Here is a 12,311-nt window from a genome sequence, read left to right as displayed (position 1 = left end):
ACTTATAAATATACTTCGTATAATTATTTTATTTTTTTTTTTTATGATAAGCAAGAAAACAATTACGTTTATCATTCAGCCGGAGATGTACGTTACACTTTTCACATTTGAATATAGATCTATTGTTCACATTCTTATCACCAATAGTACACGTTTCGTTTGTACATTTGGCACGACCTTCAACTACGGTATAATCATGGATGCCGTCGAAACGTAAAATTTTTGGGAGTCCACGTTCATCTTGCGCACGAGAGGCTGTTGTGTATATACCAGACCGGTTTTGGTTTGTTCCCATATTCGTCAGCATGTAATATATTTCCAGACGGAACGCCTTTTGAGCATATACCCAATAGGTGATAAAATATTCTAAGATACCAATTTCGGCTTTCAACACAATTTTTAAGCGACCAAGGTGGGAAACCATAAGATTCACACCTCACATATGCATATTGTACTCTTTAATTTTTTGGGGGCAAGAGATATTAATCACTCTCTTCTCTTTCTTATCGTACAACTATTGTAGTTTGATCTACAACATTATCAGTATGTGGACTTAACACCAGTTTCATCCCAACGAAAATGGAAACAAGGTTAACTACCCGATTATCCTTCCCTGATATAGATATTATTGGTATACAATGTATTCTGTTTAAGAACTCTGCTGATACTCCTCGATTCATTTTCATCATATTCTTTGTCTCTGGAACTTTGCAATTTTTGATCCTATTTCGGTTGATGGTCCCAATACTGTGTATACCTTGGGTTCGTAAATAAATCAATAACGGCGTGGAAGTATAATAATTATCCATGTAAATAATATAAATTTGGAAACGTGGAACCCCACGAGTCATGCGCACAACAATATTAGCCGAGGCCTTCAAATCAGTTTCTCCAGATAGTAAACAATGAGTTGCGCTAGTGTAAATTTCAAACTTGTATATAAAACCAGATACGTCACAAAGGGCAAAGAGCTTGAACCCCCATTTCTTGGGTTTGTTGGGGAGATATTGGTTCATAAAATGATGTTCACATCGTCATTGTTCATTTTTTTAATGAATCACTAATCGAATCTTCTTCCAACAATTCATAGTCGGTTTCGGCTTGATATCTAATTCGCTTTGGTCCTGGTGTTTCATCCATTAGATCATCGAATGCATCTTCTGGCTCATATTCATCAAAAGACACATTTCCGTTTTTGGGTATATCTGATCGTACCTGATCTTCGAAAGCATTCATCTGCATTATACCTCTTTCCTCCAATTATATATTAATTCATGACTGAAATAAAAGGACGTACAAAGTGCAATTTTTTATTTGGCTTATATGCATGAAGTACCATATATGGTACATACGCAAAAAAGCCAATAAACTATAAATACCGTTTCATTTCATTACATTTCATTTTAGTTCGCTAAAATAGACACTAATGTACTTATCTGGTATATTTATTTAACACTACATAACACAATATATATTTTATTGAGGTATAAAATTCCCTTCACTTTGATTTTATTGCAAAATTCACGTCCCATTGCCACATCTGCTCACCGACAACTAACTTTAAATTTCTGAAGGCTGTTATAATATTTACAAAAAAGCTAGATTTTTCAGTTCCAATCTAGACTAAATAAAAATGCAGTACATATTAATTTGAAGGAGATATGAAGAAGTAAAAGGGCGTACCTTATATGGTATGCTATGCATTTAAGGGTTAAGTACCATACAAATTTACATCATAGCAAGCAACGAAATGCTTTTAAAATATGTACACCTGCGCTTTTTCTATGCCTGAAAGTGCTAATGGCAGTGATTTGGCGAAATATTTTACGACCTAACAAACAAAGGAAAAATATTAAAAAAAGACGCTTACTCATTACGCCAATAAAAATGATATATAAATAAGTACTTAACCAATTATCGAAATATGTCACATTTATATCAATAAAGTTTTAATTAAGCTAAAAGTGAATAAAAGCAAGGCTCAATAAAAATGAAGCAGCACACAAATATGTTTACCTACACTTGAAGAAAAATTTCTCAAAGATGAAAAAAATAACTATTAAAATAAGGAACAAGTAAGGAAGGCTAAGTTCGGGTGTAACCGAACATAACATACTCAGTTGAGAGCTATGGAGACAAAATAAGGAAAATCAATCTGGGGTAACCCTGGAATGTGGTTGTATAACATGTGTATCAAATGAAAGGTATTAAAGAGTATTTTAAGAGAGAGTAGGCCATAGTTCTATGGATGAACGCCATTTAGGGATATCGCCATAAAGGTAGACCAGGGCTGACTCTAGAATTTGTTTGTACGATATGGGTATCAAATGAAAGGTGTTACAGAGCATTTTAAGAGGGAGTGGGCCTTAGGTCTATCGGTGGACGCCTTTTCGAGATGTCCCCATTAAGGTGGACCAGGGGTGATTCTATAATGTGTTTGTACGATATGGGTATCAAATGAAAGCTGTTAATGAGTGTTTTGAAAAGGAGTGATCCTTAGTTCCATAGGTGGACGCCGTTTCGAGATATCGCCATAAAGGTGGACCAGGGGTGTCTCTAGAATGTGTTTGTACGATATGGGAATCAAATGAAAGGTGTTACTGAGCATTTTAAGATGGAGTGGGCATTAGGTCTATAGGTGGACGCCTTTTCGAGATATCGCCATTAGGGTGGGCCAGGGGTGACTCTAGAATGTTTGTACGGTATGGGTATCAAACGAAAGGTGTTACTGAGCATTTTAAGAGGGAGTGGGCATGAGGTCTATAGGTGGACGCCTTTTCGAGATATCGTCATTAGGGTGGGCCAGGGGTGACTCTAGAATGTGTTTGTACGATATGTGCATCAAACGAAAGGTGTTACTGAACATTTTAAGAGGGAGTGGGCATTAGGTCTATAGGTGGACGCCCTTTCGAGATATCGCCATTAGGGTGGGCCAGGGGTGACTCTAGAATGTTTGTACGATATGGGTATCAAACGAAAGGTGTTACTGAGCATTTTAAGAGGGAGTGGGCATTAGGTCTATAGGTGGACGCCTTTTCGAGATATCGCCATTAGGGTGGGCCAGGGGTGACTCTAGAATGTGTTTGTACGATATGGGTATCAAATGAAAGGTGGTAAGGAGTATTTTAAAAGGGAGTAATCCTTAGTTCTATAGGTGGACGCCTTTTTGAGATATCGCCATAAAGGTGGACCAAGGGTGACTCTAGAATGTTTGTACGATATGGGTATCAAACGAAAGGTGTTACTGAGCATTTTAAGAGGGAGTGGGCATTAGGTCTATAGGTGGACGCCTTTTCGAGATATCGCCATTAGGGTGGGCCAGGGTGACTCTAGAATGTGTTTGTACGATATGGGTATCAAATGAAAGGTGGTAATGAGTATTTTAAAAGGGAGTAATCCTTAGTTCTATAGGTGGACGCCTTTTCGAGATATCGCCATAAAGCTGGACCAAGGGTGACTCTAGAATGTTTGTACGGTATGGGTATCAAACGAAAGGTGTTACTGAGCATTTTAAGAGGGAGTGGGCATTAGGTCTATATGTGGACGCCTTTTCGAGATATCGCCATTAGGGTGGGCCAGGGTGACTCTAGAATGTGTTTGTACGATATGGGTATCAAATGAAAGGTGGTAATGAGTATTTTAAAAGGGAGTAATCCTTAGTTCTATAGGTGGACGCCTTTTCGAGATATCGCCATTAGGGTGGGCCAGGTGTGACTCTAGAATGTTTGTACGATATGGGTATCAAACGAAAGGTGTTACTGAGCATTTTAAGAGGGAGTGGGCATTAGGTCTATAGGTGGACGCCTTTTCGAGATATCGCCATTAGGGTGGGACAGGGGTGACTCTAGAATGTTTGTACGATATGGGTATCAAACGAAAGGTGTTACTGAGCATTTTAAGAAGGAGTGGACATTAGGTCTATAGGTGGACGCCTTTTCGAGATATCGCCATTAGGGTGGGCCAGGGGTGACTCTAGAATGTTTGTACGATATGGGTATCAAACGAAAGGTGTTACTGAGCATTTTAAGAGGGAGTGGACATTAGGTCTATAGGTGGACGCCTTTTCGAGATATCGCCATTAGGGTGGGCCAGGGTGACTCTAGAATGTGTTTGTACGATATGGGTATCAAATGAAAGGTGGTAATGAGTATTTTAAAAGGGAGTAATCCTTAGTTCTATAGGTGGACGCCTTTTCGAAATATCGCCATTAGGGTGGGCCAGGTATGACTCTAGAATGTTTGTACGATATGGGTATCAAACGAAAGCTGTTACTGAGCATTTTAAGAAGGAGTGGGCATTAGGTCTATAGGTGGACGCCTTTTCGAGATATCGCCATTAGGGTGGGCCAGGGGTGACTCTAGAATGTTTGTACGATATGGGTATCAAACGAAAGGTGTTACTGAGCATTTTAAGAGGGAGTGGACACTAGGTCTATAGGTGGACGCCTTTTCGAGATATCGCCATTAGGGTGGGACAGGGGTGACTCTGGTATGTTTTTGTACGATATGGATATCAAATTAAAGGTATTAATGAGTGTTTTAAAAGCGAGTGGCCCTTAGATGTATATGTGAAGGCGTTCTCGCGATATCGACCAAAATGTGGACCAGGTGATCCAGAAAATCATCTGTCGGGTACTGCTAATTTATTTATATATGCAATACCACTAACAGTATTCCTGCCAAGATTCCAAGGGCTGTTGATTTCGCCTTGTAGAACTTTTTCATTTTCTTCTACTTAATATGGTAGGTGTCACACCCATTTTACAAAGTTTTTTCTAAAGTTATATTTTGTGTCAATAAACCAATCCAGTTACCATGTTTCATCACTTTTTTCGTATTTGGTATAGAATTATGGCATTTTTTTCATTTGTCGTAATTTTCGATATCGATAAAGTGGGCGTGGTTATGGTCAGATTTCGCCCATTTTTTATACCAAGAAAAAGTGAGCTCAGGTAAGTACGTGGGCTAAGTTTAGTAAAGATATATCGGATTTTGCTCAAGTTATTGTGTTAATGGCCGAGCGGAAGGACAGACGGTGGACTGTGTATAAAAACTGGCCGTGGCTTCCACCGATTTCGCCCATTTTCACAGAGAACAGTAACCGTCATAGAATCTATGCTCTTACCAAATTTGAGAAGGATTGGTAAATTTTTGTTCGACTTATGGCAATAAAAGTATTCTAGACAAACTAAATGAAAATGGTCGGAGCCACGCCCATTTTGAAATTTTCTTTTATTTTTGTATTTTGTTGCATCATATCATTACTGGAGTTGAATTTTGACTTAATTTACTTATATACAGTAAAGATATTAAATTTTTTGTTAAAATTTGAATTTAAAAAATTTTTTTTTTAAAAATTGGGCGTGTTCTTCATCCAATTTTGCTAATTTTTATTTAGCACATATAGAGTAATAGTAGTAACGTTCCTGTCAAATTTCATCATGATATCTTCAACGACTGCCAAATTACAGCTTGCAAAACTTTTAAATTACCTTCTTGTAAAAGTGGGCGGTGCCACGCCCATTGTCCAAAATCTTACTAATTTTCTATTCTGCGTCATAACGTCAACCCATCTACCAAGTTTCGTCGCTTTATCTGTCTTTTGTAATGAGTTATCGCACTTTTTCGGTTTTTCGAAATTTTCGATATCGAAAAAGTGGGCGTGGTTATAGTCCGATATAGTTCATTTTAAATAGCGATCTGAGATGAGTGCTCAGGAACCTACATACCAAATTTCATCAAGATACCTCAAAATTTACTCAAGTTATCGTGTTAACGGACGGACGGACGGACGGACGGACGGACGGACGGACGGACGGACGGACGGACGGACGGACATGGCTCAATCAAATTTTTTTTCGATCCTGATTATTTTGATATATGGAAGTCTATATCTATCTCGATTCCTTTATATATGTACAACCAACCGTTATCCAATCAAACTTAATATACTCTGTGAGCTCTGCTCAACTGAGTATAAAAACGGTATATGATATTTCGCCATAGAAATCCTTCACTAAATCTGGACAAGAAATTTTCTATATAAAAACTACTATCGAAGTACTTTAGAGTCGAGCGCTCTTATGCACTGATCCAACTGGCACATGAAGGTGGTACGCCGCGTCTCAGGTCACTCAAGTAGCTAATAAAAAGTCTGTCTTATATAAACTCGTTTAAAGCTACTGAGTGCTACAACGAATATGTAGTTCATCCAGCCTGAGTTGTTTATAAAATCCAGAATATTTGGCATCCCTTTTCTTATCTTCCCAGATTTTCCAAAAAAAGTGCTTCCAAAGGATCTTAAACGTGTTCTAGCTAAATCCGAACATTTAAACAGAAACTGCTCAACAGTCTCTTTTACAATAGCTTTGTTGTTGGTTTTGTTGTTGTAATAACGATAAAGACAATCCCCGAAGGTTTGGGCGAGTGTTCTCGATATTGATGGTCCTTGCCGGATATAGCTCCGGTACATTACGGTAACAAGCACCATTGGGGTACTAGCCCGACAATCTCGGGAACGATTAAGATTACCACCACGTTAAACCTTCTTAACAGGTGCAGACCATTGTAAGTTTATGGGTGTCAGCGCTAGATCTACCCAGTAGACCCCTTGTCCTGCTCTCATCGTAGTCTAGCCATGTAGATCTTGAAATTGAAAATTCACGTAAAAATCTCAACATGCCAGCTCATCATTCATCACATCTCCTTCGATTCCACTTTGTCATGGAACCTCGATATTGGATATATTCCTAGGGCCTTTATTACTGCTTGGCTTTTAGAAAAGATAGATATTTTGGCAGTTTGCCTTCCTCCTCTGCTAAAGTAGTACATTTGACTTAATAGTGGCCAATGTTATTTGACAAAATTGCTAAGGAAGCATTTGCGGGTTTCTTGAAGTGTATAACGATAAATCAGCAGAGTTGCATTATAGCGACACTCGTCGTAATTCTTTAGAGATTTTTTATTATCTACCTGAGTTATAGAGCTGTGTAAAGCAGTTTTCTGCCAGATTGTGCCTCAAGTTATTTGCAGTCCTGCCAAATCGCGTAGACCCCTGCTTGAAAAACACTACAAAAGAAATAACTCCACACCTGAGGCCATATTGAGCACATCGTTGTAGATTTGTATGCCGTTATTAGCTAGAACCATGTCCTGCTCCTAATCATTCGTACTTTGAATGATAGTATTGACACCGCCCTCAAATCTCAGTAAATTCCCAGCATAATAAATTATGGATACTGCTATGCACTTTCGAAGTATCTTTGCAGCAGCCAAATTCCCCAAGTCTCAATGCGATTTGGGCCGACGTACATAATACGTACATGTCTCTCGGAAGCACGTTTATTTAAGATTGGGTCTAAAGCAGCAGTAGGGGAGGTGCGGAAAACTCCGATGGCACCAATGAACGCGTTGCGCTGAATTGTCTGTATTTTGGTGAGATTTAGGTATTCAAGAAAGTCTTCCCATCACGCATCCCTCGATGCAAGCTTTCCAAATGAGCTTAAAATCGATTATTAGCCCCAAATATTTGGAAATACTTAATAGGATTAATAGCTGGTAGTTTAGCTTGGTAATGCAATAGTGGGTGTTTTGTACTTCCTCGTGAAAAATATTATATATATCCGTCTTCTCCATACTTAGCCTAAGTCCACATCACTGTGCACACATACTTAGTTTTTCCAAACGTTCTTTTTAGGATTTCACTCATCACTGAAAGGAATGTATCCAAAATCAAGATCGTCACATCTTCAGCGTACGGCACAGTCTTCACACCATGTGTGTCGAGTTTCACTAGAATATCGTTTATAGTAATGAGCCATAGCAGAGGTGATAGCAACTTTCCTTACGACGTGCCTCTATATATCTGCTCTTTAATTATTGATGCCCCAGCTGAGCTGATATCTCGCGGTAAGGAAGAGGTATCAAGATCCAATTCCTTGCAGGTTCCTTTACAACTGCCCTACCGAGGGCTGATTCTATCGCCTCAACTTTTACGTTTTTGAAAGCATCTTCTATATCCACAAACGAGGCCAGTTAAAATGTTTCATGCCCAAAGGATTGCTTTACTAATTCACTATTCGCACCACCTAATGAAGTGGTGTCTCTGTAAGTGTTTTCTCTAAGGTACGCATGTTCTACCGTGAAAAGGGGAATCTTATCAAGAAGTTTTCTTATGAGTATATCAAGCATTCCCTAAGTATTTTTAGCACAAAAGATGTAGTAAGAGTTATTGGCCTGAAATCTTTGTCCAGCTTGTTTCCTCTTTTTCCCGACTTATGTAGGTTAGAATACCGCCCTTGTTTTCCTCTACGAAGACGGAACGTTGTTATAATAAATACATGCAGAACAGACAATTTTTTCTTCTGCCAGGCTCTTTCAATTAAGCCCTGTTTCCTGCTATACCCTTTCTGTTTCATGTCTTGCCTCTTCGGCACCATCCGGTAAGTGAGCATTTATAAGTATGAATATATGTCCACGGTTTCAGCTGCTGATCATACATGTAAATATATTGTGAAATACTAAATCAAGTATTCTTGATTGAAAAAACTGAAGAAAGATTTTCCCACAAATTAACTAAAAGTTTTACGCTTATTATAAAACTAGCCTTTACCCGCGGCCGTATCTGTCCGTATCCAGTAAACCATTCAGAAAAGTCACAAAATGACCCCAATAGGATCCCGAATACAATCCAGAAATTATCCCTGAAGGGTCCCCAAATTATCCCAAAATAGTTGCGATATGACCCTGACGGGATCCCGGACCGATCCCGAAAGCCATTCCGAAATTACCCTGGAATGGGGCCAAAATTATCCCGAAATAGTCCCGAAAAAGTCCCGAAATTACCTTGATGGGATGACGGGCGAATCCCAAAAACCATCGAGAAATGATCCCGGGAGGGTTCCGAAATAATCCCGAATTGATCATGACGGGATCCCGGGCGGATGCGAAAACTATGCAGAATTAATGCCTTAAGGGTCCCAAAATGATCCCGAAAAAGTCCCGAAAGCCATCTAGGAATGATCCCGTAAAAGTCTTGAAATGACCCTGACATAGCACAGAAAAAGTTCAGAAATTACACCGACGGTTCCCGAAAACTATCCAGATATGATTTCGGAGGGATCCCAAAATGATCCCGAATTAGTATCGAAATGACCCCAATGGGATCCCGGGCGGATCCCGAAACCATTCTGAAATGTTGCCTGAAGGGAAGACAAACTTCTGGATATCCAAACATACAAACATCCAAACTTACGCATTTATAATATTAATAAGATTGCTTACTCATTTAATTGAAATGTTTCTCAATTGAAAGGAAGAAATTTTTTTTACGAAAATATTTTTTTTTTAATTTTGGGTAAGTGATTTTCTCTGAGTGTACGTAGACTAAGAGAAAAAACATTTGGACTGAGAAATATTACAAACCAGACCAAAATCTTGGATGGATGGCCAGGGAAAAATATTGGAAATTATTAAAAGCAGTTAAGTGAAGTTAATGGGCCGAAATGTGCAGGTGCGCGAAATTCCAAAAATGGAGGGTCAATGGTAAAAGCAGGGGTCAGCGCAATATTTAAAAATTCACTGTAGTGAGTAATGTTATAAACTTCTTACATATGTGTATGTATGAACGTATGTGTACGTCTACGTACTCCCACAACATTTATGCACTTTTTGAATGCGTAAATAAATTCAAATGAAAATTTTAGCCATTGCGCTTATTTGAGCGTGGAATTCAATGGGAACTCAATGGAACTCTACCGCGTTTTTAAAACATATCTCATACAAGGACATTAGCTTATCAATGCTTCAGCAAGACCGATATATAGAGCAACCAATGCAAATGCGATATAAAAGCATATGCATACATATATAGAGCACAAAATGAATGTTGATGCATATATGCGTGCATGTGTATATATATATATATGTAAATGCGAGTGCAAGCCAAAATTAAGGCTAAAAGCATTTAACTAACGTTAATAAAGTTATGCGAGAGCAAAGTTTTCGGTGATACTTTATAAATGTGTGCGAGGTATGTATGTGTATGTGTGTATATTTGAGTGTTGTGAGAGCACTGGGTAGCGTAAACACTAACAGCTGGCGATTTAAGTGCCAACTTCGACGACACATGGCAATTTGTTGATGACCATGCTTGGATGTATGTATGTGAACATTTAATAAAGTTGTTCATACATCCATAAAACATCATCTCCAATTAGAGGCAAAAAAACCGCGTTATTTGCTACAGGCATTACCTTGGGTAGCTTTTACTGTATGTTTGGAGCTGGTAGCAGCATATTTAATAAACACATGGCATGGGTCATTAGGTCTTAAATGAATTCAGACGCGATTCTATTGGATGAGCAACAATTTCATTGCCTTGCACACAGTCACTCGCGTTTATACGGACGCACAATCATTTTTTCACCGAAATATCGTTTTTTGAAAGCATTGTAGAGCCCGAATTCTACGCTTATTTATTTATTTTTAACACAACTAGCTAGTGTTATAGCACTCGGCTATGCGCCTAAACGGTTTATTAGCTTGCATCTACACCGTTCCGTCTCATGGGAGGGTAGCAGGACGTCGGTGACTAAGAACTGCCAAGTCCAGTATATTATGCGAACCGTGCCTATTAGATTATTTGCATGCAGGAGATATATTCGGTTGTATTCCAGAGTCTTCGCGATGGGCTTACCACTGTAAGGGTATCTGCCGTGGTGGACGGTTCTTTCTCCATATTTAAAGCCGTATCACTGATCCCGGCAAGTTGTCGTATGACCAAGATGAACGGAGAAGTTGATGTACAAGACAAAGACAAAAATCAGTAAGGGATGCATTGGATTCGGGGAGCGAAAGTAGTGGAAAACATTTAAATTCAAACGTAGGAGCAGAGTGTAGAAAGCAAATTAATGTAAACTTATCTATTTTTTTTTTTAGTTAAGACTCTTTAATTCCATTTCGTTTGCATAATACTTCTTTCAGCTCTTGTATGTTAAATGATTGAGAATAATGCGATTTCTTTATGAAAATTATTTAGTTATTTTAAAGTTAGCTCAAACTAGCGTAGTTGAGTTTAATCAGATTCCAGTTTTTCCAACATTTTGATTCTATATTACTTAATTATTTAAACCGATTTAAGTAATAACGGTTTTACCAAATCAATTTCAAACTATCTTAAGTATTTGTTTTCAGTATTTATTGCTGCTGATCATTGGAATCAAGAAATCTCTAATCTGTCCTAATTTGATTTTCTGCTTTTGAGTATAATGTAATGAAATAAAGTTTAATCTAATTACACCTTTGAAATCAAAGTTAAATTATCTCAAATCTATCTTACATCAGTACTTATTCTTGCTTTCGTTGCAATTAAAAATTCTTTAAAGGATTCTTATTTGGTTTTGTCATTTTTGTGTATTACTAATCGAATGAGGTCCTATTTTATTTTGTTTAAATTAATGCAATCTAACTAATATTTGAAATAAATAATAGTTTAAAAAAAACTAAAAAACACACTTTTATAGCTAACCGAACTAAAAAATAGAAAATAATTTTCAATTAAAAAGAGTTTATATAACAGTAGTAGAAGGTCATACAATCATTTATAGTTAATCACCTCAAAATAATATTATAATAAAATTTAAGTTATTAACGGAATAATTAATTCACAATAAAAGGCGTGGGGTTCATTTGACTACATTTCATATCTTTCTTTTAGTTCGGTTAGGTATAAAAGCGTGTTTTTTTAGTTTTTTAAACTATTATTTATTTTTAATTTTTTAGTTCAAATAATTTTAAAAGTTTTAGTCGAGAGTGATGAAATCTCGAAACGCCAGAGGTCCATGGATAAATCCAACCCCACGGCACCGAAAACGGCCAAGACGCAGGGAGGCTGGACGCGGTCCTTCGCCGAAATTGCCAAGGGTCGACAGAACATTGGCATTATAAACGAGAGCAGCGTAGATGGCAGGATCCTGAAACAACAGTGGAAGTGGATCGAGGCCGCGCTAGCTATGGTGACCGTTAAGGTTAAGAAAGTCAACCCTGGTCCACCGCCATCTTACACCGAGCAGGGTGGTTCCAGGGCAATTACAAGCTAATTGCCTGTGACGACGCCAGGTCGGTAAACCTCTATAGGGCCGTCGGCACGCTGATAGGGGTGGTATATCCGGGCGCGAGCCTCAAGATAGTATTTCGCACTGGGCCATAGCCAAAGTTTTGGAAGTCAACCCGGATAAAACAGAGCTTGTCCTCTTCACGAGGAGGTACAAAGTACCAAATCTTACACCGCCAAGAATTGGGGGTACGTTCTTA

This window comes from Eurosta solidaginis, chromosome 5 (assembly GCF_040869045.1).
Source record: "Eurosta solidaginis isolate ZX-2024a chromosome 5, ASM4086904v1, whole genome shotgun sequence".
Lineage (NCBI taxonomy): Eukaryota > Metazoa > Arthropoda > Insecta > Diptera > Tephritidae > Eurosta > Eurosta solidaginis.
Note: the sequence above shows the minus strand (reverse complement) of the source record.